At 48.1% G+C, this 27,626-nt stretch overlaps 2 long non-coding RNA genes across 2 annotated transcripts; one reads left to right on the plus strand and one right to left on the minus strand.

The window, feature by feature from the left end:
• LOC102186317 lies at positions 2,818-6,741 on the minus strand. The gene is made up of 3 exons (XR_310447.3): positions 6,298-6,741; positions 5,879-6,021; positions 2,818-3,518 (listed from the first exon to the last, which is right to left on the minus strand). It is a non-coding gene; the product is annotated as an uncharacterized LOC102186317 (long non-coding RNA).
• Positions 14,309-18,951, plus strand: LOC102186026. The gene is made up of 4 exons (XR_310445.3): positions 14,309-14,361; positions 16,287-16,860; positions 16,993-17,127; positions 18,911-18,951. It is a non-coding gene; the product is annotated as an uncharacterized LOC102186026 (long non-coding RNA).

The raw sequence follows: 27,626 nt of genomic DNA on the forward strand, positions 1-27,626 counted from the left end.
CCAGAAGAGACCAGTCTGAAGCTAGTCTGGAGGAAATCGTTCCAATCATCAAGCTCGTACAATTGTAGGCACACTGTAAGCTGATTAAGTGCTCAACAATAAAGTTCTCTCCTTTCAAGAAGATGAGTCTATCAAAGAATATACACCCTCAAAATGCAAGTTGAAAGGATTTTAGAGGTGTGTCAAGCAAGCAATAAGTATTTTTATGAATTTTGTGATACTTCAAAAAAATAGGTGTTTCCTGTTAATATTTGGCTGTGCCCAGTCTTAGTTGCAGCAGGCAGGATCTTTGATCTTCATTGCAGAATGTGGTATCTAGATCCCTGACCAGGGATCAAACCCAGGCCCCCTGCACTGGGAGCCTGGAGTCTTAACCATTGGACCACCAGGGAAGTCCCCTCTGATACTGTGATACCTAGTTTTCTCTCTAATTTTCTATTCTCTTCAAAAGGGCCTCTCAAACTGTAAAAGCTTCAGGCCCTACAAAAACTGGATCCATCCATTTAGATCACATACTTTCATCTTTTTTGAAGAGAGCAGAGTGAAGGAAAAGTGAAGAGGGAGTTAACTAAATGTCCTGCAATAACTATATCCCAGTGATACAGTGGATCTAGAACCCTGGACATTTCCTTGTGTATTTGTTCCTTCTGAAGAGAGTTGAGGAAAATATCAATTTAAGGCTCCAGATTACATCAGTGGATTTTCTTTCCGTCTGTACTGACTTCCCTGGTGGCTCAGACAGTAAAGCGTCTGCCTCCAATGAGGGAGACCCAGGTTCAATTGCTGGGTCGGGAAGATCTCCGGGAGAAGGGGATGGCAACCCACTCCCGTATTCTTGCCTCCCCCCCAACCCCCCCAAAAAAGAGGCTCACAGAAACATTTAGGGACTTCCCTGGTGGCTCAGAGGTTAAAGCGTCTGCCTCCAATGCTGGAGACCCGGGTTTGATCCCTGGGTCGGGAAGATACCCTGGAGAAGGAAACGGCACCCCACTCCAGTACTCTTGCCTGGGGAATCCCATGGATGGAGGAGCCTGGTAGGCTACAGTCCATGGGGTCACATGGTCACAAAGAGTCAGACACGACTGAGCGACTTCATTTGAGTCTGTATCACACAGTGTTTCGGAAATTACTTTATATATAATGTGAAATAAAATAGGTAGTTTTTGTTTGTTTGTTTGTTTAAAGTGTTGTCAGTTTCTGCTGGGGCCTTTTATCTGTATATAGCTTTCCCTCCAGCCAAGATTCTAAACTCTTCATTCACTCCCACCATTGTCGCCTCTAGGCGAAAATCAGACAAACTCAGCTTGGTAATTCCAGTATCTGAGAGCGAAAGTAACAGGAGACAAGCTCTAGAAAGTGAAAGAACTTCTTTCTAAATTCAAAGGACTGAACAAGGAAACATTCAGGTGGGCAAGAGTCCTTGCAGTGTGTGGTGCAACCGCAGAGAGATTTAAAGGAGCCATGCTGGGGATGCTGGCTGGCACGTTGCTGAAAACTCCAGAAGCGCCCAGGGGCTCCCCGTTCCCCTCCCCAGCCCTCTCCTCCCGAACTCCACCCGCCCAGGAGCAGGAATTCCAGAAGGAACAGAAGAGGGGGGGATTTCTGCTCCTAAAGGATGCGCTCCTTTACCTCCGGCGCCAGCGCCAGAATGGCCCGCCTCGCCCGCCCCGCAGTGTAGAGTCCCGGGAGTATTTTTGGTTCTCTTCCTTTCCTTGGATATATCTTCCGTTGCAGTCTTTCTTTCTTTTTTTTTTTCAATAAAAACAGAGCTTGTGTCTTTAAAACCTTCATTTCCCGCCGCCCCCCCCCCCCCCCCCCCCGTAGTAAGCATTAGTTAATGCTGGCCAGCCGGCTTCTGTGTCTCAGCACCACGTGACTGGGGCACGTGACTTGGAGCGGCAGCGGTGGTGGTTCCTTGCAGTTGAATTAAAAAAAAAAGATCAAGCTTATTACTGCACGAAAAAGCCTGGGCAGCTCTTCGGGGCAATGTGATGCCCAGGCGGGTTACACAACGCACGGCTGCGCTGGGAGGCGTTTTCTAAAGAACACAGGACGAACACGGGTTTTATGGTTTCCAGAGCAGCAAGAGTCCATTTTCTGCTCGGAAAATGTAGGGTGAGCCTGAAGCAGGAACGCACCCAGTTTCTCCCGAGCCACGTTCGTCCTTTACTGGCATGAGGAAGGAGGACCGCGGGGCACACAGATAACACAGGAAAAGAGGAAACCCAGTCCCCTCCTCACTGAAGATTCAGGATTGACTAAGTTGCCTTTCTCCCTCCTGGGAAAGTCTTCAAAATATGCTCTCCTCTATTTATATAGGGCTTTCCTGGTGGCTCACAAGGTAAAGAATCCGCCTCAATGTGGGAGACCTGGGTTCAATCCCCGGGTTGGGAAGATTCCCTGGAGAAGGGAACGGCTACCCACTCCAGGGTTCTGGCCTGGAGAATCCCATGGACAGAGGAACCTGGAGGGGATAGGGGGAGAGGGGTTATAGTCCATGGGGTCACAAAGAGTCGGACACGACTAAGCAACTAAGCACAGCATTTATAAAGAATAAAAACTAGAAATGACATTTGGAAATTCAAATTTTAAATGATGTGTTCATTTCACATTCCCCCTCAACCACCACCCCCCCGCCCCGAAGATTGCTAGAACCTTAGCAGTTAAATTCTGGTTCAGCACATCCTGTGAAGGAGAAAGCCCAAGAAAGATTAGGCTTTCTATAGGTGGGAAGAGCTGGACGGGCCCTTTGCAGGTCTGGCTGTAGGTGAGCCTGGATGCAAATATATGCAACTTGCCTCCAAAGGGCCCCGCCCCTGCCCCTGCCCCTGCCCGGAAGGTGCTGCCCTGATTGTCCCCATCTCCTACTGTCCTCCCCGGATGCCCCTATCTGAAGATGTCCTGCAACACTTTGCTTCTCTCATCTCTAGGGTCGTCTTTCAGTGATGACTCAGTTACAGGAGAGAGAGATAAGGGAGAACAATAACCTTGGTTCCCGCCAGCCCAAAGCCTTCTCGGAATGGTGCTGCCAGAGCCACAGAGGAGAACCACAGTCACTTTCCCACCCAGGCCTGTTCTGAAACAAGAGGCAAGCCCTTCCCCAGCTCAGGCCAGACTTCAGTGATGCATTCATTCACTCCACCGATGCGGATGGGGCGACTCCTCTGCCTGGCACTATTCCAGGTGCTGAGAAAGCAGGAATGGGCAGGCAGACAGATCCCCGCTGCCTGGAGCCTGGCCCCAGTGAGGGCAGGTGGTCTCCCAGAGGCCAAACCCAGGAGTCCTGGTGGGGCCTCCTGCCGCACCGCCAGTGCTGGCACCAACAGAGACCCTGCCAACGGATGCTTCCGAAATCAGAGCTGCATGTTTGCAGACAGGTTGGTGTGATCCCGTTTCCTAGACACCTTCCAAGCCGGCACCGAGGAATCTTTGCTCAGTTTCTGATTCTGGTGGTCAAGGGTCTGTGTAGTCTCATTATGGCTCGAAGCAGGACTTCTGGGGAGTGATGGCTCCCCGAGCTGTAATCAAAGCACTGTGCTACAGCCAGGCAAGCCTCAAAACCTTCCCCTCCCTGCTTCCCCACAGTCCTCCTTCACAGGACACCTGGGCACCTCTGGTGGGAGCTGCCTGAGAGGCCAGCTGGTCCAGAGTGCCCAGGGCCAAGGAGCAGCCTTGGGTAGCCTTCCAAAGGACAGGATACCAACGCTGCTGGTATTCCTCCATGAGAGATGGGTATGAGCCTCCCGACTTGTCAGACCCAAGGTGGATCTGAGAACCAAAGTATGTTCTGAAACTGGCAGAGCTTCCAACATCCTGAAAAAGAACTGGCCAGGGAACAGGTGGGAGAACCTGAGGGAAAGGATGAGATATTATGTTCTTAGCAAAATCTTGATTGGACTCTTATGGACACTCAGTGAGCACTCTTCTCTAGAACTGGACCCTGTGTATCTGGAGGTTCCACATCCTTGGACCTAACCAACTGTGGATCCAAAATACTCACACACACACACACACAAACTCCAGAGACTTCCCTGGTGGCCCAGTGGCCAAGACTCCGCACTCTCAATGCAGGGGGCCTGGGTTCTGTCCCTGGTCAGGGAACTAGATCCCATATGCCGCAACTAAGAGTTTACATGCTACAACTAAGACCCAGTGCAGCCAAATAAATAAATAAATATATATATTCTATCCTTCTATAAAGCTTGTCAGTTGGCACTGGTGGTAAAGAACCCACCTGCCAGCGCAGGAGACATAAAACACGTAGGTTTGATCCCTTGGTCAGGAAGATCCCCTGAAGAAGGGCACAGCAACCCACTCCATGTGGGTTGAAAAGTATGCTTGCCTGGAAAATCCTGTGGACAGAGGGGCCTGGTGGGCTACAGTCCATAGGGTCACTAAGAGTCGGACATGACTGAGATGACATAAAGCTTATACTTAATAATTCTAAATAAATAGGGTCTTTTGAGCTGCTTGAATGGGATAGCCCTCATTTGGAAAAGCCACAGGCCTCCTTGGAAGAAGTTAAGCTGGTGGTTAGAATGGCCAAGAACTGCTTTCTGGATTGACAGATGACAGTCACCATCAATAATTCATAAACTTATGAATGGGTCAGGAATGGGAGCTTTCTATTGCAGCTCCCCAGCAAACTTGGGCCTGGTTTCCTCCTTCAACAAGTCAGGCCTCAAGGAGGCTGAAAAGTCATTAGAAAAAACTGAGATGACCAAACCCTCGCATACCACCCCATTTGGCTGTCAAGCAAGAGTGCTTACTTAGCTTTGTGCTTGTCATTAACAAACGTTTGATTTCCTGGGTGCCGTTATTATTATTATTATTATTATTATTATTATTATTATTGCTTTCTGGATAGCCCACTGATACAGCAGTCACATTTTCCATGTCCCAAATTAGGAACTTCTGGTGTTAGATTTGTATGGTTTACTCAGGCAGAAAGCAAGATAGATTATTTCAATCCCAAACTGTCTGGAAAATTCCAGGCTGTAGCCCTTCCTATGGGCCCACCATTGACAGACACTCTGACTTAATGATGAAACTTACCCAAGTTCCCTTATCTTTAGGGGTATGTGAAGGGAATGGTTCATCCAGCTAACACAATTCTCTTGAGGCCTCTTGTGGTGTGTACGGGCACCAGGGGAAGCCCGGGGTATTATGGTGGCAGCGAGGGGGCATCTCAATTGGAGGGCTGGGCCAGGGAAAGCTGCTGACTGGAAGACAACTGGATATTGAAGGACAAGTGCAATTCACGAGATGAAGTGAAGGACAGCAGCCCAAGATGAGGCATCCACGTGGGTATGCCAGGCACGGACAGTCCTACAGGGCTGAGAGGCTCCCATCCCAGGCTGCAGTCCTTGGTGGGGCCACCAAGTATAACAGAATTCTCAACACAACGTGCTCAATCAACTACACTTCGATTGAAAAAAAAACACAAAACTCCACAGGGACTTCCCTCGTGGTCCAGTGGTTAAGAATCCATCTGCCAACGCAGGGGACATGGAAGATTCTACCTGCCATGGGGCCACTAAGCCCGTGAGCCACAACTACTGAGCTGGAGTGCCCCAGGGCCCGCGCTCCTCACCACTTGAAGAGTTGTGCCACGAGCAGCAACCAAGACCCAGTGCAGCCAAAACATTAATAAATAAATAAGTAAAAAATTTTAAACCCTCGTAATTCTCACATTTCATGTTGTGCTTTTTTTTGTTTTCCATTAACACTCCTTAAATTATGACATTGAACTCTCACAGGTATGGTCTGCCATATAGGGCATTCTGAGACCACATCACCCACCCTAGTCATGTTGGTAAGTCTCAGAGTTGGAGCCTCCCAATTTGATATGGGATTCTGATATGTGGCCGAAACTCACCTTTCACCCCATCCGGAATACTCTCTAGCTGCACAGGACAGAGTGGCAGGTGCCAGCGCTGGAGCGGAAAGTTGGGGACCAATTTCAGAGAGCCTCCTAGGCCACGCCAACAGGTTGCCACACGTCTCATAAGAAAGAACTGTCTGTATGTTATCAAAATGTTCCATTTTCAGCTTGATGCAAAAAGGACATATGCACACCAGAATACTCATTGTTGAAAGGGATTTGCCAACTGCTCCCCCGCACCCCCTACCCACTCCTGGACAGTGCACAGGGAGGCATCGGTGGACACACTGTTACTAAAACCCCACAGAAATGAAAGACGGTTATACGCCGCTTCATCAGCTTTCATCTAAACTCATAGAATAGGGTTCTTGTTCCCTTGAGTCTTAAATTTTACCTTTGGCTCCCTTACATACCTAGGTTGAAATCCCAGGCGGAGAGGTCTTGTTCAAGGGCGGAACTCGCTTCTCAAGTCTCAGTTCCAAGATAAATACGTCTTTCCTGCCATGCACTTAGCTTCCAGAAACACAGCCGTGAGGAAAAGCCTTCATGCACTGCAATGCCAGAGGTGCGATCGAACTTCCAAAGGGGATCAACTGCATCGTGTTAGGAAAAGTGTAGAAAACGAAAAGTGTCTCTAAAAGAAAATCTGAAATACCCCACCACCCAAATTCATCTTAGGGAGAAGGAGGAGAAATGGAGGGGTTTCATGGAGCACCACGTTTGTTCTAGCAGGCCGTCTGTTCACATTGTGCTGGGAAGGGAGTGTGTGAACTTGCGTCCAGCCGTGTCCAAATCTACTCTTTGTAAATAAGACAACAAACACTCAGGATTCTAGTTACCATCACACCTCCAGGGCAGAAAAGGTACTGAAACATTTAAGAAAAACAAGAATTTACCTGCAATGCAGGAGACCCGAGTTCCAGAAGATCCTCCGGAGAAAAGAATGGCAACCCACTCCAGTATTCTTGCCTGGGAAATCCCATGGACAGAGGAGCCTGGTGGGTACAGTCCATGGGGTCACAAAGAGTTGGACGTGACTGAACAACTTTCATGTAATAATCACACGCTAATTTTATTCATGTTTCTTAGATCATGTCTTTCAGGAAAAAGTTAAAGACCAGGACCCTAGAAACAGATGACTTGTTGCAAATTCTAGTGGAGTCTTTCTGTTCCACGACCTTGGGTAAAGTAAGTGACCTCTCTAAGCCTCTTGTTTCCTCAGCTGTAAAACAGAGGTTGTAAGTAGCACCTACCCCTTCTCTGGTGGTTCAGTGGCTAAGACTCCCAATGCAGGGGACCCGGGTACAATCCCTGGTCAGGGAACTAGATACCGTGCAGCTAAGAGTTTGCATGCCAAAACTAAAAGATCCCTTGTGTTGCAGCTAAGACTTGGCACAGCCAAATAAATAAATAAATATTACAATAAAAAAACAAAACAAACTGTGGTAAGGGTTAAGTGAGTCATTCCACAGGAAAATTCAGGACTTATATTGGCAGATACTAAATAGCCAATAAATATTAGCACTTATCATGGTTTGATTATTTCCACCAGGAGTCAGAGTCTCGGGTCCTGCCTGGGACATGCTAGTTTGCTTTGCAAAGACATACTTCTGCCCTGTAGCTAAAATTTCTGCCTCTCACCTCAGCTAACACCTTTAAATGCATGTTTCTAAGGGCCTCAGCAAAAGGGTGAGGATGAGTCAGCTACCAAACCTCAAATTAAAGTCAGGGGCAGCTTCTCCATATTTAAAAAGCAGCACTTGTACTATGAAATAATATGGATTCTTAAGGAAGAACCATGCTGCTGCTGCTGCTAAGTCACTTCGGTTGTGTCTGACTCTGAGCGACCCCACAGACGGCAGCCCACCAGGCTCCCCCGTCCCTGGGATTCTCCAGGCAAGAATACTGGCGTGGGTTGCCATTTCCTTCTCGTGAAAGTGAAAACTGAAAGTGAAGTCACTCAGTCATGTCCGACTTTTAGCGATCCCATGGACTGCAGCCCACCAGGCTCCTCCGTCCATGGGATTTTCCAGGCAAGCGGGGAAAACTTTCCTGGAGTGGGGTGCCTGCTAGGATCATTCCAAATCCGACTTCAAGAGAGATTTGTCAAGCGGAGATGCAACATACATCACCATTCAAAATCCCCAAAGTCACACTTTGGATTTCCCTGTTGGCTCAACAGTAAAGAATCCACCTGCCAATGCAGGAGACAGGGGTTCGATCCATGATCTGGGAAGATCCCATGTGCCACAGAGCAACTAAGCCACATCTGTGGAGACCAGGCTTCACAAGCACTGAAGCGCACACACCCTAGAGCCAGGGCTCCATAATGAGAGAAGCCGCTGCAATGAGAAGCCTGCACACCCTAACTAGAGGGTAGAGAGTGAGCCCCACTTGCTGCAACTGGAGAAAAGCCCACACGGCAACAAAGACCCAGCCTGGCCAAAAAGAAGCAACTACAAACAGACAACAAAAAAGGATTTTTAAGTCACCCTTTGCTGAAACTTCAAATTGCTAAGGATGAGATTGATACTATCTTTCTAAAAATAGAAATCCCAGGGAAAAACTGAACAAAATTAAAAAAAACAAAACAAAACACACCTTACAAAGGAAAACCCAGATCCTTCTAGTTCGTAGCTGTCCAGGCTTGCTTAACACTGAAGTACTGTTTAAGAAAAAAAAAAGCCAAATCAGGTTTCATGAACTAATCTTCGTGGTTTATAAAAAGGCAATCATTCAGTTTATTAAATAGTGAGTAGCCGGATTTCCAATTTTAAATGCTGCTGCTCTGAATAATTAACATAGAAGGAAAAGTTGAGACAAATCCTGAACTTTTTCTGGGCTCCCTTGCCCTTGTTTGCTTGCAGTGAGGCTCTATTTAATACCTTCAGCATTTGCTCTTGCCTTGAAGCAATAGACAAGTATGTGCCGCTCTGTTCTAAATATGGGAACAGCGAGTACAAACAGAAGATTGAAGATTGCTTTGAAGCTGATGTTGCCAGTGCAGAGCCTTCCCCAAGTGCTGGGAGCAGGCAGCCGGGCCCTGCAGAGGGAGAGAGCTCCCTGCTTTTAACTGTAACATATTAATTCTAGGCAGTATCTGGTTAGACCGAAGGTCAAGAATCTGATTTTCACCTTAGTGCTTATCGGACTCTCATGGGAATCCTGAGAGTGGCTGAATAAATGCTATAATATAACTAATAATTAATAATGATGATAATGTCCCAAGATTCTTGTTTGAGTGCTTTCTGTCTCCCAAACGGATGCTGGGAAAGACTGAAGGCAAAAGGAGAAGGGGGGTGGCAGAGGTTAAGATGGTTAGATAGCTTCACTGACTCAATGGATATGAATTTGAGCAAATTCCGGGAGATAGTGGAGGACAGAGGAGACTGGCGTGCTGCAGTCCATGGGGTCGCAGAGAGACAGACTCGACTTAGAGACTGAACGGCAACAACAATCTCCCAAAGGTTTCAAATCACTTCACAGACCAATTGTTTCACCTCCTGTTGGCCTGTAACCCACGCAGGCATAGAAAACTGCCCCACCGTAGAGAAGACAGGGACGCTAAGCCTGTTTAAGCATGAAGAAAGATACCCACTGAAAATTTAAGTGTAAATTTTAGGTAGGCACGTTATAATTATCACCCATTGTAAGTCAGGCCAAGAAATGGCATTTAATACTCTTCTCTTTTGAAAAGCACCCAGGCAGCTTTCCTGACCATAAACAGACCTCAAATATTCATCTCCTCTAACTTAAGTTTTCTCAGCCTTGGCACTATTGACATTTGGGACTGGATCATTTTCTGTTGTGGGGTGAAGTGGCATCTTGGGCACTGTAGGGGTTTAGCAGTATCCCTGGCCTCTATCCACAGATGCCAGTAACACATACACACACACAGTTGTGACAACTGACTCTGTCTCCGTGCATGCATGTACAGTCACTCAGTTATGTCCGACTCCTTGCGACTCTTTGGACCATAGCATGCCAGGCTCCTTTGTCCATGGGATTCTGAAGGAAAGAATACTGGAAATGGTTGCCATGCCCTCCTCCAGGGAATCTTCTTGACCCATGGATCGAACCCAAGTTTCCTGTGTCTCCTGCATCACAGGGGGATTCTTTACCCGCTGAGCCATCGTGGAAGTCAGACATTGCCAAATGTCTCCAGGGGATGAAGGCGTCCTCAGTTAAGAACCACACAGATCTAAGTCAATACGTTTGCAAGGAGGTTAGAAGCTCCTGAATTACCAGGACCGTCCATTCCCACAGACTGCTTGAAGGATTCCTTGTGGAAGAGAGACACTCACTTGCTTTTAGGATTCAGAGAAACTTGAATTATGAAACAGGACTTTGATTATGAAACAGGGACTTGAAATTAGGTCTCCCATCCCCCCTCCAAATTAAAGACAATACACAACCCTAGACGATCAAATGCACACACACACTGCCCCCCCCCCCCCGCCCTGCATAGCAAGGGACCTCATCCTGGCATGTGACTTCCCCCAAAGGGCTGTCTGTTGTAGGTTATAACAGGACAGTGCTCCAACGTCCAGACATCCACAGCTCCCACCCAGCTCTTAAACTTCACAGTCTCTGTCAAGCTGCAGAACTGCACCTGCATTCAATCACCTGAAGACACTGTGGTAACAGCAGCCCCCTCTCTGACCATGACCCCTGGCTGGGGCTCCTCATATGCCCCCACGGCACCCACAAAACCTCCTGGGACCTCAGCTCCAGGAGGGTTCCCTTACCGCCTGATCCACATGCCCTCCACAGCCCAGACAGTGGAGACCTCAAACCTTCTCATTGTATTGGGTTGGCCAAAGAGTTCATTGGATTAGGGATTCTACTGTTCAATAAACGCCTTTCCTTCTTACTTAAAACCAAATGACGTTTTTGGCCAAGCCAAGAGTCTACATCACGAACCCCCACCCAGCTCACGTCTACACAAATATATTTTATACTTCTTAAACTTTTTATCTTGAACTAATTTTAAACTTACAGAAAATTTGTGAAAATAGTACAGATTCCCATATATCCCTTGCTATGATCTGAATGCTGTGCTCCTACCCCCGCCCCCGCCACCAACTTCATGTGTTGAAACCCTCTGCACAATGTGATGGTATTAACAGGTGAGGTTTTGGGAGGTGATCAGGTCATGAGGGTGGGGGGCTCCATGAATGAAATTCAGTTCAGTTCAGTCGCTCAGTCATGTCCGACTCTTTGCGATCCCATGAATCACAGCACGCCAGGCCTCCCTGCCCATCACCAACTCCCGGAGTTCACTCAGACTCATGTCCATCAAGTCAGTGATGCCATCCAGCCATCTCATCCTCTGTCGTCCCCTTTTCCTCCTTGCCCCAATCCCTCCCAACATCAGAGTCTTTTCCAATGAGTCAACTCTTCACATGAGGTGGCCAAAGTACTGGAGTTTCAGCTTTAGCATCAGTCCTTCCAAAGAACACCCAGGGCTGATCTCCTTTAGAATGGACTAGTTGGATCTCCTTGCAGTCCAAGGGACTCTCAAGAGTCTTCTCCAACACCACAGTTCAAAAGCATCAATTCTTCAGCCCTCAGCTTTCTTCACAGTCCAACTCTCACATCCATATATGAATGGAGCAACAGGAAAAATCATAGCCTTGACTAGACGGACCTTTGTTGGCAAAGTAATGTCTCTGCTTTTCAATATGCTATCTAGGTTGGTCATAACTTTCCTTCCAAGGAGTAAGTGTCTTTTAAATTAGTATCTTATAAAAGAGGCTGGAGGGCTCCCTGGCCTCCAAGACACAGCAAAAAGGCAGCATCTGTGAACCAGGAAGCAGGCTATCACCAGACACACAATCTGTCAGCACTATGATTTTGGATTTCCAACCTCCAGAATGGTCAGAAATACATGTCTGTTGTTTACAAGCCAGCCAAAACAGACTGGCTCCCCCTGGAAGAGATCCTCACCCAGCTTCTCCAAGTGTTAACATCTAATCGAGCCACACTGTAATTGTCAAAACTGTCACCTGCAAACCCAGCTGGGGTCCTGGGGGAAAATAAGATGGAATCTACATAATAAGGCCTAACCTCTTCTTTCATGCTTAATGTAGTTTCATTTGCCTGTGTCCAGCCATTTGCAGGGGGCTTGCACCTGAAGAGTTGCACGAGAGCTCCTAGTGAAGGCCGGCTGCTGTCAGACACCTCTGCTCCTGGCCATGTGCAGAAGCACCCTGAAGGCTACCATGATTCAAGATGGTGGAGGTGGCCTTGGGCAGAGGCTACAGGGCACAGCTGCACATGGGCAAGCCTCCCCAACCCCGACCACCCCCACTTCCCCTAGAGACCCTATAAAGCAGCCCCATCCCATGGCCTGCCGGCAGAGTACATCCTCTAGAGCCCACGTTCCCACCTCCCTGTTCCCTGATCAAAGGATAAAACTCCTTGGCTTCTGAGCTGAACTTGGTGTTGTTCTATTGGCTGGAATGACCCAGCCAGGACCCTTGGGCCAGGAGGACTCTTGCTGTGGATGGTCTTGGGAAAGAGTAGGTAACAAAACCAGGAAATTAACATCTGTGCAATACTGTTAACTAAACCAAAGGCCCTGGTGGCTCAAACAGTTAAAAAATCCAGCTGCAATGCAGAAAACCCATGTTCCATCCCTGGATGGGAAAGATACCCTGGAGAAGGAAGTGGCAACCCATTCCAGTAGTCTTGCCTAGAGAATTCCATGAACCGAGGAGACTGCTGGCTACAGTCTATAGGGTCTCGAAGAGTCGGATACGACTGAGCAAATAACACAACAACAAAAAGTCCCCAGGTTTCCACTGATGTCCCTTTTCTGTTCCGGGATCCTGTGAAGGAGCCCACATGGCATTTAGTTGTTTCTCCTCAGTTCTGTGAGTCTGTGACGGCACCTCCACCTTCTCTTGGCTTTTAAGATCTTGAGGCATTTGAATAGCATGGATGAGTTTTTTGTCAAACGTCCCTCAATTTTGGTTTTTCTGATGTTTATGCAGCTTGCCTTGAGGTTATACATTTCTGGCAAGAATGACACAAGAATGATGCTGTGCTCCCACCCCAAAATACATAAATTTCAAAAAAAACATGAATTTCAAACAGAAATCCACAGAACTTTATCTTTGCCATGTTAAATACATGCTGAGACTTTTCTATTATTGTTTGAAATGCTGGTTTCACAACCATATTGCTTCACAGCCAGAAAACACTGCCCGAGGCCAGCTTATGTTTGAGGCCCTCTCCTCCTCCTGCCGGTTCTTTCTTGAGTATCTTTCCTCTCTGAGACTCAGTGACACTGCACTGACCAGGTTTTCTTTCTTAGTCTCTGAAGAGCTCTTCCCTGTACATTTTGGCCTTTTTGCCCCACCCCCACCCCATGTTTACATGGTGGTGATGGGTGTAAACACTGCAAATGTTCTCTGATGATACCTTGCTAGACGTGTTTCCTCCGTGAGTTGACCCACTCCTTCCATTCTGGCTCCACACAGGTGACCCCACCTCTGCTCTCCCATCCAGGCTCTGCCTTCCTGCTGCCTTTAGGACCCAGGTGGGTGCCCTGCTCTCCTTTCAACAGGATCAAAATAACATTTATTCGTGGCTCTCCCCCTCTGATCCTCACCAACTGGATCGCCTTCCCTCCATCCTATGCCTGTCAGCATTATACCCTATTCCTCCTGTCTTATTTTGGCCCCAAGCCTGGCTTTCACAGTCTAGCACCTGGGAATGCCACCCGGCTGGTTCCTTTACTATCCCTGTCCTAATCAGGGCATTCTCAATTTAGAGAATACCACTTTAGAGAATACCACAATCACCTAGGGGGCTTCTTAAAAACTGAGCTGGGGCCCACCCCCAGAGATTGTAATTTGGGATGTCTAGGGTGGGGCCCTCAGACTGGCCTTTCTAGCGAGTTCTCAGGAGAGGGTGATGCTCCTTTGGGAACCACTGCTCTTACCACCCCCAGATAGTAATTCCAGACTCCTGAGCACTTCCGGGACCGGGCGGCAGGCACTATCCCACCTCCCCAACCCGGCCAGGAGAAGCTCATAGTAAGCCAGGCTTTCCCGGACATGGAGGGCCCAGTCCATCCTCTTGCCTTCCAAGGACTCCAGTCTCCCCTACTCCACGGGGATTCGCTCCAGATCAGCAGCCCCCAAGGCTTTGTTCTTCTCCAGCTTGCATGCAGCTGTTTCTCCTAGTGCTTGGTGATAGGAAAAGGGCGATTACAACTGCAAGGTTATTAGTCCTGCCTCTGCGAACGAGACGTGCTCAGGAAGCCCCAGGCTCATAGGAAGCTGTTTTTCCTCTGTGCTCACCGCCCTTTGCACGCTTCTTTTCATTCTGATTTCTAGTACATTCCGTCTTCACCTTGCACACCCTCCCAGACACGTTCAGGCCCATGCACGCGCGCGCGCACACACACACAGGTACAAGCACTAGTCTACGGCTTTGCCTGCAACTGTTTGCCCAAGAGCCATCTGGTGAGTCTCCGTGAACTTGAAAAAAACCGAGTGAGACCTCGCCCTGTTTTCAGGGACTCGCTGAGTCAGGACAGCGGCTCTCGGGTTCTCTGTGCCCAGCGGTTGGTGCGGGGTGAGGGGGTGGGGGACCCTGGGTGGTGCGAGTTGTTGAGGGGAAGGGGGCAGGCAGCGGGTACCTCTGGGCAGCCCTACACGGGCACACACGTCTTTTAAAATCTTCTGGAAGGGATCACGCCGAGTCCTTGGAAGTGAGACCAAGGACAGGATGGCAAAGGACAGGATGGCAAAGGACAGGAGCGTCGGGGGCTCGCGCCCCCTCCCCGCCGGCCGGCGTGGGGAGGTGGGGGGCCGCAGTGCCGGGCCCGGCCGGCAGGGGTCTCCGTCCCGAGCCTGCTGTGGACTCGCCAAATGGAGGCTCCCGGGGCGGAGCGAGTGCGCCCTCGGCGCTTCCGCCCTCACCTTTGAGACGCTTGGTGGCCGCACGGGTGCGGCGGGAGAGGGGCGAGGGGCTGGGGGAGTGGGGGTGGAGGGATGGTGCAGTGACATTGTCACGTGGGGGAGGACTTGCTTTCCTTGCCTCCCGACCTGCCGGCTCCGGTTCCGTAGCTCTACGGGCCGGACGAGCGAGGCCCGACAACCCAAGGCCAGCGGCCCGCACGGGACCGGGAGCCTAGCAAGCTGCACCCCGGGTCTTTCCTCATCTTTCCAGACAGTGGCCGGGACCGGGCCGCTGCCCTGACATCTGTGCCCTTCGGGGAAGTTCTGTTTCCTAACCTGCCTCTTGTGAAAGAGGTCCATTTGCTGGGTAATGACGGGCCGAGGAGGCGCAGGTCGGGCCAGGAGCGATCACTTTATTTCTTCATCTAACAAGTGCCCGTTGGTCATCTCCGGGTGCCAGGCACAGGGTCCCGAGTGAGCAAGGACTCAGACCCTGGCCTCACTACCCAGAAAGCCAAAGAAGTGAGTTTTCGGGAATACCTGAAAACGTATGCTCTGATGGCCCTCAGCATTAAGAGCTGTGGAGTCCTAGCCACTGGACAACCAGGGAATTCTCAAGGTTCTCTCTTTATATAGCTTTTATATAGCTCCGTTTTGGCTGTTGTTTTCCTGTGCTGAAATTATCTTTGGTCTCTCTTGCTTGCCTTTTGAGATACGTTTTAAAAATCCAGACTTCCAGGAAAGACTCTTTTTCTACATATTAGGTTAACAGAACACTCGCTGTGGGGTTTCAACCTCCAACGTTTCCAAGCAGCAGAAATCTCATCACACAGCCAGAGAAACAGTCACAAATTCCCATGACACACTTTCGGGCCGTATCTCTGCTCTTGGCCCGCTTCATGGCTGTGGGAGGAAAGGCAGTGCTCCGGAGATCAGCCGGGAGTCACTTGGAATCCCTCCACACTGATATTTTGTGCCTTCTCCCCTTGAGTGAGAAACGCAGAGTACAAGCACTGTTATGTGTTTCTTGTTTGTTTGATTTTATAAAAATACGCAGACCTCTATGTTCCCTGTTCTCTGAGTGCTGTGTTAATATTCAACATTTAGTGCTATAAAAAAGGAAAATTTTGACTCGTTAAAGGAGCATACCAGAGTCTTGCTTACTCTTTTGTCTGTCTGTTCATACCAGGATAATTCCTGACTGACTACCTAAAGTGCCTGAGCAGTTACAAAGGGATCGTTTATTTCCTTTCTCAGCTGTTGAGCGCTAAAATCATTCTCCTTAAAACAGATGCCATGACTTATCTAGAAAGGTACTCAGGAAGCAACATTTATTATTATTGACAAGGGTGGTAAGCACATCGGACACGTGAATAAGAGAAATTAGGTACGTTCTGCTCATTCTGAGGATGCCCTCAGAGAATGACATTTCCCACAACATCAAAGCCCTCGCCTCTAAATCTCATGTATTCCCTTCCATGTTTCAGAAAATGAGCATCGTTCTACGAATGGAATCCCATTATCACCTGTAACACAGAGAAGGTGTTCACATAGAAAAAGCTATTTCAGCAGACTGAATTCAAAGTTGTTTTCAATGACAGGCCGACCTGTGACCACCTCACAAAATTTTGGAGTGGAAGCCAAGTCTTCAGTATCAGTGAACGCAACTTCCAGACAATATCCCTGGCAAGTGGCCTCCTCACACTTGAGTGTGAGGAGGTGGCAGCAGGCTTCCAGAGGCAAAGTCTTTGGCAACAGTACTTCCCTGGGGCCCGAGATTCCGAAGCTCCTCTCCTCTGTGCCCACTCACCTCTCCAGCCTGGCCACGTGCGAAAAGCCTCGCCAACGGAGCAGCTCCTTCAGTGTCTGAGTAGCTCCCAGAGGCTTCTCTCTTTCAGGTTTACAGTGCGTGCGCAGCCGCTCAGGTTCCCATTAAAGCCTTGCTTTCTTCATTGTGTGTGTGCCTAGGCGCTCAGTCGTGTCCAACCCTTTTCAACCACATGGACTGTAGCTCTCCAGGCTCCTCTGTCCATGGGATTTTTTTCAGCCAGGAATACTGAGGTGGGTTGTCATTTCCTTCTTCAGGGGATCTTCCCGACCCAGGGATTGAACCTGTGTCTCCTGCATTGGCAGGCAGATTCTTTCCCCTCTGAGCCATCTGGGAAACCCTTTTATTCACTGAGTCTGTTACAGATTGCTCACTGAGGTTTATCAGGAGAGAGAGATGGAATTGGGAACCAGACAAGTCCCTAGCCTTCCTGGGACTTGTCTTCTACTGAGGAAGACAAGACACACGGTGAAACAAGTGAATGCATAATACTGTGGCAGGTAACAATAAAGGCACTGATGGAAAAGCAAGTTCCAAGACTGGGGAAGGGGAGAGCTTCTTTAGGTTGGGAGGCAAGGGAGCCCCCATGAGGAGGTGACATTTGACACAGGCCTGAGGGGATGAGCCCTGTGAATGGGAGAGGGGAGGGGAGGGAGCAAAGGGCCTGCCATGATAAGTGTGTGATATGTGAGGAATATCAAGGGGGTCAGAGAGGCTGAGGTGCAGTCAGGGGAGAGGGGTAGGAAGTGAGGTCTGAGGGGTAGCCAGGAGTTCTGTGGTCTTGAAAGGGCCTCGTTCTGCAGGATTGAGAGCAGGGCTGTGATCTGATTTCAAGCCCTCACCCATCTTAGTTGCTGCCTTCTCTTTTTCTGGTTGGTCAAAGTCTCTGTCAGAGGTAGTAACCTAGACTTGTCTCCAATGTTCCAGCTGAAGCCTGACTTGAAGAGTAGAGCAGGGCCAACCCTCTTTAATTCTGGACGTAATAGTCCTCTTAAAAATACCATCTAAGACCTCTCAGATTGCATTTTAGGAAGCCATTTATTGAATTTGCTATTTTCTTTGCACCTTCCACTCTTTTTTTTTTCTCCTCTGCATACTGCACTCTTAAAGCACACGCCCCATCTGAGTATCTTCCTCATTCTCATCCTCATCCACCTTGGCCCAATACCTTCCAACATCATGGAGCTTCAGGGAACATCCTAGAACCCAAGTGGTAGCCTACTCAGAACACTGTCTTTACAGACACATTTTTGTATTTGTCTCATCCTGGTACCATTTTAACATGCCAGGTTCCAAACACCCTAGGCTTGTTTGGATGGCTTTGGGGGGTCCAACGGTGGGATTACCTCTCTATTAAATTCTATCTTCTAAGACTTGGCATCTAGTTTTAGTTTTTAAACATATTTTTGGACCCTAAAGTGATAGCATCATAATGTATAAGCTATCTTTTCCGGATTTCTTCAGGATGTCATTTATAAGAAGACTGTATTGCAGGAGGCTGAGACAAAGCCCTGTGGCAAGTCAACAGAGACCTCCATCAGAGTTGGAATGTATCCATTACCAAGACTTTTGGGAAGTGATTGTTCAACGAGCTGCAAACCAATCTAATTGGCCCTATATCTACCCTACATCTCTTCATTACTCAACAAGGACACTAAAAGATTCTTGTCTAAAATACTGAGATGTACACGCACCCACCATCTTGACCTTCCAACCCAACCCTGCTGTAAGACAAAGAAATGAAGTCCTACGTACACCTCACATTTGTATTTTCTTTGGCATCTCTCTTTTGCCAACTCTGGACTTTTCCTTCTGGCCTGAGGCTCCCCTAACATCAGACAGTGGCCATACCTAGAAGCTTGCTTCCTTCTTTGTTACTGTAATTGTACAACGTAGTTTTGTCTTCCTGAATGCATTATACATGCACTGAAAAGTTGTGCTAACTTGAATCATGTTTTAAGTATCAGTTCAGTTCAGTCGCTCAGTCGTGTCTGACTCTTTGAGACCCCATGAACTGCAGCACGCCAGGCCTCCCATCGCCAACTACTGGAGTCTACCCAAACCCATGTCCATTGAGTCGGTGATGCCATCCAACCATCTCATCCTCTGTCGTCCCCCTCTCCTCCTGCCCTCAATCTTTCCCAGCATCAGGGGCTTTCCAAATGAGTCAGCTCTTTACATCAGGTGGCCAAAGTATTGGAATTTCAGCTTCAACATCAGTCCTTCCAGTGAACACCCAGGACTGATCTCCTTTTATTTATTTTTTTTTCTGATCTCCTTTAGGATGGACTGGTTGGATCTCCTTGCAGTCCAAGTGACCCGCAAGAGTCTTCTCCAACACCACAGTTCAAAAGCATCAAATCTTCGGCACTCAGCTTGCTTCACAGTCCAACTCTCACATCCATACATGATTACTGGAAAAACCATAGCCTTGACTAGATGGATCTTTGTTGACAAAGTAATGTCTCTGCTTTTTAATATGCTGTCTAGGTTGGTCATAACTTTCCTTCTAAGGAGTAAGCGTCTTTTAATTTCATGGCTGCACTCACCATCTGCAGTGATTTTGGAGCCCAGAAAAATAAAGTCAACCACTGTTTCCCCATCTATTTCCCATGAAGTGATGGGACAACATGCCATGATCTTAGTTTTCTGAATGTTGAGCTTTCACTCTCCTCTTTCATCAAGAGGCTCTTTAGTTCTTCTTCACTTTCTGCCATAAGGGTGGTGTCATCTGTATGTCTGAGGTTATTGCTATTTCTCCTGGCAATCTTAATTCCAGCTTGTGCTTTCTCCAGCCCAGCATTTCTCATGATGTACTCTGCATATAAGTTAAATAACGGGGTGCCAATATACAGCCTTGACATATACAGTGAACTTTTCATTTCATCAATTAAAAAAAAAATGTTAGTTGCTCAGTCGTGCCTGACTCTTTGCAACCCCATGGACTGTAGCCCACCACCAGGCTCCTCTGTCCATGGGATTCTCCAAGCAGGAATACTGGATTGGATAGCTGTTCCCTTCTCCAGGGGATCTTCCCAACCCAGGGACTGAACCCAGGTCTCCTGCATTGCAGGTAGACTCTTTACTATTTGAGCCACCAGGGAAGCCCTATCAATAAAGGTATTGGTCATTTCCTTGAAAAGTCTAACATCTCCAAATTGAAGACTCTTAAAAATACAAGTATAAAAACAAAGAAACAAACAAAAAAAATGAAATGCAAGTCTAATACTAATTTAGATTTTTGTTTACCTATACTCAATTTGCTCAAAATGTATAATATCTTCAAACACAATAATAACAGGCCAAGGCTGCTGTAACTTGAAACACATGATGTGATTCAATATCTGGCATGTGATGTCCTCCTGCCAGGAAATCCTTTAACCTCAGATCTCCAGACTCAGTAAAATAAATAGTATTTTTTTTAATTGGTAGTTCAGTGAAAATAAACAAAAGCAGTTTCCACCTTGTTTGACATTGATCCTGAATTATTTTCAAGTGTGCCCCCTTTTCAAACTAGATCACAAATCTTTTATTTTTATCCTTTAAAAGTCTGATTTATTTATTTAAAATAAAAGTTAACTTTTAAAAACAAGCAACACTCCTTTAAATATTCACATACTTCTTTTCCAAACAATAAATCAAAAATATAATTCCCTAAAATCCATACTTTGATTAGAAACTTAAACATATCAAAATGTACATTAAAAGCATATCAGATTTTCTTGGTAACTCTCTGTAGTAAGCTGAATAGTGACCACCTAAAGATATCCGGTCGTAATTCCTAAATCTTGTAAATGTTACTTTATAAGGAGCAGTGGCCTTTGTTGGTGTGATTATTTATCTCTCTTTGCTTTTTTAAAAAAAGCAAAAGCCTTTTAGCCCCTTTAATTGGCTATATCTAATCTTTTATATTTTAATTTTAATTTTTTTAAATTATGAAAGTATGGTAACAATCACAGGAGACATGGAAAATACAGAACAAGGTTACATATAGTTCTACTATATATTACAACTTTTTTTAAGTAGATAAATTAAGATTTTTAGTTGGAGTTTCAATATCAAACTCCCCAAAATTAATAGAAAGAATATACAGAGAAGTAGGTGGATATAGCAGACCTGAAAAGCAACAGGAACCAGTTCAACATAATTAAGATTTACACATTTTCACAGAACAGTAGGATACAAATTCCACTCATGTTCCCATAGACTATAAACTAGGAGACACTGGAACATATTCAGGGACATAAAGCAATGTGCAAAAATTTCATGGTCTAAAGGTATAGAAATCATACGGAATCTGTTCTCTTATCACTGTGGAATTGTTAGAAATCACTATCAAAAGATATTTGAAACTAACTCACATATTTTCAAATGACATTTACCAAGAAAGATCTTTGACTTAGCCATCAAAAACTTCAATAAAGTTAGACTGAAAAAAAACACATAGGGTGACTGCAGAGAAGAAAGCCTTTAAGTGAGAAATAAGTATCAAAATGAGACATTAATAGTAAAGATACTTTAAACAAAATCCTATGTATTTAGAAATTAAATGTCCACTTTAAATGAAGGGTGTCAGATCACAAATCTTGAGGAGGGCAGAGGTCACGCTAGTCTTACCCCTTACACCCTCACAGAGTCCAGCACAACACCTGGAACATATATAATAGGGGCTCAATACATGTTTCCTGAACAGATAAAATGAGCCATAAATGAAAGTTTGTGTACAAAAATAGTAGCCATTCATAGTTTTGCCCAGAATCAAATAGAGACATGCCCAATGCCTTCTAAAAGAGAAATTGGGGGGCAAAAATCACCATCTCAGATAGGTAAATAATAGCAATAATCTCAAAGTACGTGCGTGCTAGGTTGCTTCAGTTGTATCCTACTCTTTGCAACCCTATGGACTGGAGCCCACCAGATTCCTCTGACCATGGGATTCGCCCTCCTCAGAGGGATCATCCCAACACAGGGATCAAACCTGAGTCTCATGTCTCCTGCATTGGCAGGTGGGTTCTTTACCACAACCATTTTGGTCTCAGTACACCTTTATGCTATTAAAAATTATCAAGAACCCCAGAATTTTTGCTTATACAGGACACACCCATCAATATTTTGGGTTTCCCAGGTGGCACTATCGATGATAGGGAATTTGTCACTCAAGAGTTTAGGCAAATTCAGCCTTTAGAGTAACCCCGACTCTCACCTACACTGACCACTTTTCTATAAGAACAGTTAATTGGAATGCTTCCTAGGAAAGTCACCTTGGGAAGTGACTTTTCACTGCACTTCATTCTCCTGTTTTGGACCCTCAGCCTGCTCATGGGCCTACCTGTGGCCACTTTGCTTGAATCAGGTTGTGTGCCTGATCCAGCCTGGGCCAATCGCATCCTCCCATCTGAGAATTTGGTACTGGCCTGAGGACAACCAGTTGCTTGGCTAATAATCTCTGTAGCAGATATTAGTGGTCATAACAGTGGTCATCATAGAGGGATCATCTCCCACCCGGCCCAGCTGCCCACCAAGAGGAAGAAACAAAGTCGACTGCAGAGAGAGAGAGAGACAGGCATAAGGGACGAAGCTGGAGAGGGGTCCTTCCTGGCTGAGTGGCAGCCACCTGTCCTGGGCCTCAATGAGACATGGCTTTATCTATGTACATCCCTTCCCACTTCAGCCAGTTTAGGTTGGTGACTTGCAACCCAAAGGTCTTAACTGAGGCAAAGACAGAGCCAGAAGCATCCATGGGTCTTTCTCGACAGCCAGGTGCCTTAAAGGATTCTGGAGAGCTCTGCAGGCCCTGGATACACATTTACTCTCTGAAGACTCGACCAGACAAAAACATCTTTCCAATCCAAGGCCAACGAGATTAGGAAATAGCATTTCCTCCAGCTTTCCAGCCCCCGAGGCCAAATGTACAGATGACTGCAGTTGGCAATTGACTCTGTGGGTTAGTATTTGCTGAGGGCACACACCCAGGGACTTGAGCGACAGAAATCCCCAGATGCCAGGCAGGAGGCTGGCCCATTAAGCTTCCAAGCACTGGCCTGTCCTCCGTCCTCTAAGTCAGCACTCACCGTAGCCCCAGCCCACCATGACCGGTAGGATGACCCACTTTTAAAAGTGCCAATTTTTAGCAGCTGGAAACAATGAACATAGAGGGAGGTGAAGATGCCAGAGGATGGATTTCTCTCTGTGTGTGTGTGCACTAAGTCACTTCCGTCATATCTGAGTCTCTGCGGCCCCATGGAATACAGCTCGCCAGGCTCCTCTGTTCATGGGATTTCCCAGCCACAGTACTGGAGTGGGTTGCCATTTTCTCCTCCTGGGGATCTTCCCAACCCAGGGATCAAACCCACGACTCCCACATCTCCTGCATTGCAGGAGGCTTCTTCACAGCAAGGCCACCAGGGATTTCTCTTTACCTGTTTTCAAAAGATACTCTAGGACCAGGGACCCATTCCAAGGATGTAACGCAACAGCCATGCAAAGCTGGTACAGCTGGAGCAGCTGTGTGACAGTCGGTTAGTCCACACATCTCCCTGGGCCTCGGTTTTTACAGCTGCAGAATGAGGAGGTAGACGGAGACTGTATTTAATATCCTTTTCATCCTCAACTTTCTACAATCTTTGTGCGCTGGAGAGATTTACACAGAACTTCATCTTGTTTTTATTACTCGTAGTTCATCTTCCTCTGACAGAGCCAGCGGCAGCCTGTGCAGAAGTAAGTGGCTCTCTCTTCCAGGATGATTTAAGAGGCGTTGACAACCCCAAGCACCTTCCTCACGTTCTGTCACAGCCCAGGCCCAAAGCTTACCCATCCCACAGCCAGCCCTGGGATCTGAGCATGGTCTGTCAACTGTTGTTCAGTCACTCAGTTGTGTCCAACTCTTTGCGATCCCGTGGACTGTAGCGTGCCCAGCTTCCCTGTCCTTCACCATCTCCGGGAGCCTACTCAAACTCGTGTCCTTTGAGTCGGTGATGCCATCCAACCATCTCATCCTCTGTTGCCCCCTTCTCCTCCTGTCCTCAATCTTTCCCAGCATCAGGGTCTTCTCCAATGAGTCGGGTCTTTTCTAATGAGTCGGGTCTTTTCCAGTGAGTCAGCTCTCTGAATCAGGTGGCCAAAGTATTGGAGCTTTGGCTTTAGCATCAGTCCTTCCAAGGAATATTCAGGGTTGATTTCCTTCAGGATTGACTGGTTTGATCTCAAGAGTTTTCTCCAACACCACAGTTCAACAGCATCAATTCTTCGGCACTCGATTTTCTTTATGGTCCAACACTCACATCTATACATGACTACTGGAAAAACCATTGCTTTGACTAGAAGGACCTTTGTTGACAAAGTAATGTCTCTGCTTTTTAATACACTGTGTAGGCTAGTCACAGCTTTTCTTCCAAGGAGCAAGCATCTTTTAATGGGATCTGTTGATGGTCCCCACCAAAAGGCAGATACCTACACTCCCCATTGTTTCTCAGGGAGAGTATTAGCCTGGACTCCCCTCTGGATTCCCTAGAAACGGTACTGAGAATGGGATTCGGCAGAGGCACCGTGGCCAGAAGGGTCTGGGGCCCAGGGCACGGTGGTTCCAAACCCTCCTGGGCGGGCGAGTGTGCAGGTAGCGAAGGCTCCAAGCGGAGATGAAGCAGCAGCTCTGAGTCCACTGCACTGGCCGCTGGCTGAGACAGGAGAGTGGTCAGGTGCATTGCTCTCGCCTGAGTCTCTTCTCCTCTTCAGGGTGCCCAGCGGGAAGTAGATGAGTCTCTGGCCACCCTCCACAGGTCCTTCCTCCAGTCAGGGAGCGCCTGCCCTTAGGCCCCAAGAGATGATCCTGACAACAAGACGAGGGAAGGTGGCCACCCTGGAGACAGTGGCCTGATTCTGCTGTGGCACAGTTGCCCAGAACCACAGGTGCCCCTTGCATTGCAGGGGTTCATGGCTGCTGCCCTCTGGCACCGGCTTCCTTCCCTTCCTGGCTGTCTGCCTAAGAACACAGCTCACTATGGCACCCGCCCACTCCAAAGACAAGGCTTGGGTAGAACGTCACTGGCAGTCCAGCAACTAAGACTTCGCGCTAACAATTCAGGAGTCCAGGTTCCATCCCTGGTCAGGGAACTAACTAGATCCTGCAAGCTGCGACTAAGAGTTCACATGCCTCAACTATAACCCGGCACAGTCAAATAAATAAATACACAAAAATAAATTAAAGAAAAGAAAAGGGCTTGTATGTCAGGTTGTACTAATCCCCATTTCTGGTGGCTTCTGCTCTTAAACCATAAAAAAGGAGAAAGGATAACCAGAAAGAGAACTTCTTAGTGCTCCTATGGGGGGATTTATTTATCAATATGGGAGCTATATGAGGTTTAGGAATAAATGAGCCATCAGATAGCACCCTGAGGTATTATTCTTCGACACAGTATCTTAAACACGGATTCCCCTGCACTGTATTGGAACAGATGTCACACGTTACATTAGAGAACCAAGCTTCCCACGGACTTTCTTAGAAGGCTAGGCTTGTCAAACCTTTATCTCATTTGTGGGTGAGGATTAGGGTGTGTTCTGGTAATTTATGGGTGTGTAGATATTAAGTAGAAGTAAAAACAGCAACGGAAGCAAAAACCTTCCTTAGCAGTGTCTTGAAATTTTCTGAAAAGACACTGTGGAAGAGCCCGAGAGAACCAAATGTGTTTTACATTTCCTGGGGATAAACAGGAAAGGAACACACGTGTATGGAGAACCACGAGAGTTCCATCACCACCTTTCTCCTTTGTCTCCAGAGCAAACATCTTGTAAAGTACCCAAAGGTCCCAAATTCCAATTATTCCCAGGGGTTCTCCATGGTCCAGCAGAGGTTTCTGGGTATGTTGCATGAGTCCCATTAAACCTTCAAGTTTAACTCATCTTGGCTGGTTTCCCGCTACTGTAGATTTCCTTTGCAAGAGAACGGGAACTGGGGGGATTAAAGAACTCTTATTGGGTAGTCTAGCAATTTTGCACCAGGACACCAGCCTGGGGCCTAGGGAATTTCCCTAATGAACCCCTGGTATACTTGGGTTAACTCCAGGCAGGCATAGCTCCTCCAGCACTCGACTCTGGAGAGGGTCTAGGAATCCAGAGACTCCCGTTAATGAAAGGTCTGCTCAACATCCTGGGGCTAAAGATGAACCGATTACCTTCACTGTGAAACAGGAATCTGCAAAGAATTCTGAGCACATACCTACCTGCAAATCTACCTGCCTGTCCCGCAAACAAGGTGTGCTAAAGCCGAAACGTTTGTCTGAACCAGCCAATACTAGGTCACAGTAACAGTAGAATATGGGTTAGGAGTCACAGACATCTAGGTTTGAACCCTGGGTGGGCTACCAAGAGCTGTGTGGACGCACCCAAGGCACTCAGCCTGTCCCCTGCCTCAATGTTCTCGTGTGCAAATGGGAATAAAACAGACTCACACGATCTGGAGCTACTGAGTCTGAAGAAGTGGGAAACGAGTACGAGTATTTCTGCAGGCAGAAATACCACACACTTATTTCCCTGGGGTTTCGAGGTCCGGGCCACCTGGTCGGTACACCGACCGGCCCCTGCAGCGCAATTCCGCCCTCAAGGACCCTCCATCCCCGGCCCACCGCACCAACTTGCTCCCCGCTCTCTCTTGCCTCCCTCTCTCTCCCATCTGGCGCTCTCACAACACTTTCTAAAACAGAAAGTACTACCGCCCTTTAATCCGTGCTCAACGTCAAGGGCAGAATCGTCATGAAAGGGAGCAGTCCGGCTTTCCGGGTGCGGACGGGCAGGGCTAGAGGCCGGTCCCGGGCAGCTGGCGAGGCCAGCCCGCTTTCCCCAGCCGAATGCCAGATTCGGAGCCTGGGACCACACAGCCCGAGCGTGTGTGCTACGGCCGACACCCGGGAGGAGCCCGCAGCCCTGGGGGGCCGAGGCGCGGAGATCTGGGAGGAGGGGTGGGAAAGAAGATGCGGAGGGAGGAGGTGGAGGAAGGAGGAGGCAGGAGGTGAGAGGAGGAAGGGAGGGGAAGAGGCGAGGAAGTTGGAGAAAGGGAGGTCGGGGTTGGGGGGAGGTGGGGGAGGGAGGAAATGGGGGAAGGAGGGAGTACGAGGGAGGGGAGCAGGGGTGGGAGGAGGAGACGGTGCGGGGCCCGCAGGCGCTTGCCGGGGGAGTGGAGGGGGAGAGAGGGAGGGGGAGAGAGGGAGGGGGTGGGGGAGGGGCGCGGGGGAGGAAGGAGGAAGTGGGGGTCAGAGGAGGAGGAGGAGGGCGTGGACCCCTCCCCTGCGAAGCCGGAGGACCGGTGGATGCGGACCGCGAACACTGCTCTGGGACAGCGGCCCCACTTTGGAAGAGTAGGGTAGCACGGCGGGGCTTTCCTGGAACAAGCAAAAACAAAACAAAACAAAAAGGCGAAAAACAACAACCACCAAACCAAGCGCAGGCCGCCCCGCCCCACCCGGCCCGGGCCTCGGCGGCAGCAGCACCGGCGGCGGCGCCGGGGACATCGGGGAGCGGGGACCGTGGCCCTCGGGACGCGGGGGGCGCTCCCCGGGGCCCGCGGCCGCACAGTCCGGGAACTGGGCTCCGTCAGACTTCCGGGAGGCAGGAGGCTGCTCTTCTCCAAAATCCACCAGACTCCTCTGATGCGCTTTTCTTAACAGTGGAAAACTACAAAAAAAAAAAAAAAGTCATGAAAATAAGTGAGAATAGAACCCGCCGGCTTCACTTCCATGGAGGCTTTCTGTTGAGTCTTGAGATTCGGAGTCTTTGCGGGTGAGCCTTGTGAGCGCCTCTCTAATCCATCCACACTGATGCATGTGCGTCTCTGCTGTGTTTAACACTGGGTGACGGTGACGTGGTGACACCGTGTGAAGTTGATTTGGTGATGATTTCTGCTTTGGGCCGGTTACCTTGCTTCACTTGATAACACGACGTAAAAGCACACACGTTGCAAAAATAAATGCACAGAAGGAGCAGTAGCCTTTTAACTCTGCCTTAAAATAGA

This window comes from Capra hircus, chromosome 12 (assembly GCF_001704415.2).
Source record: "Capra hircus breed San Clemente chromosome 12, ASM170441v1, whole genome shotgun sequence".
NCBI lineage: Eukaryota > Metazoa > Chordata > Mammalia > Artiodactyla > Bovidae > Capra > Capra hircus.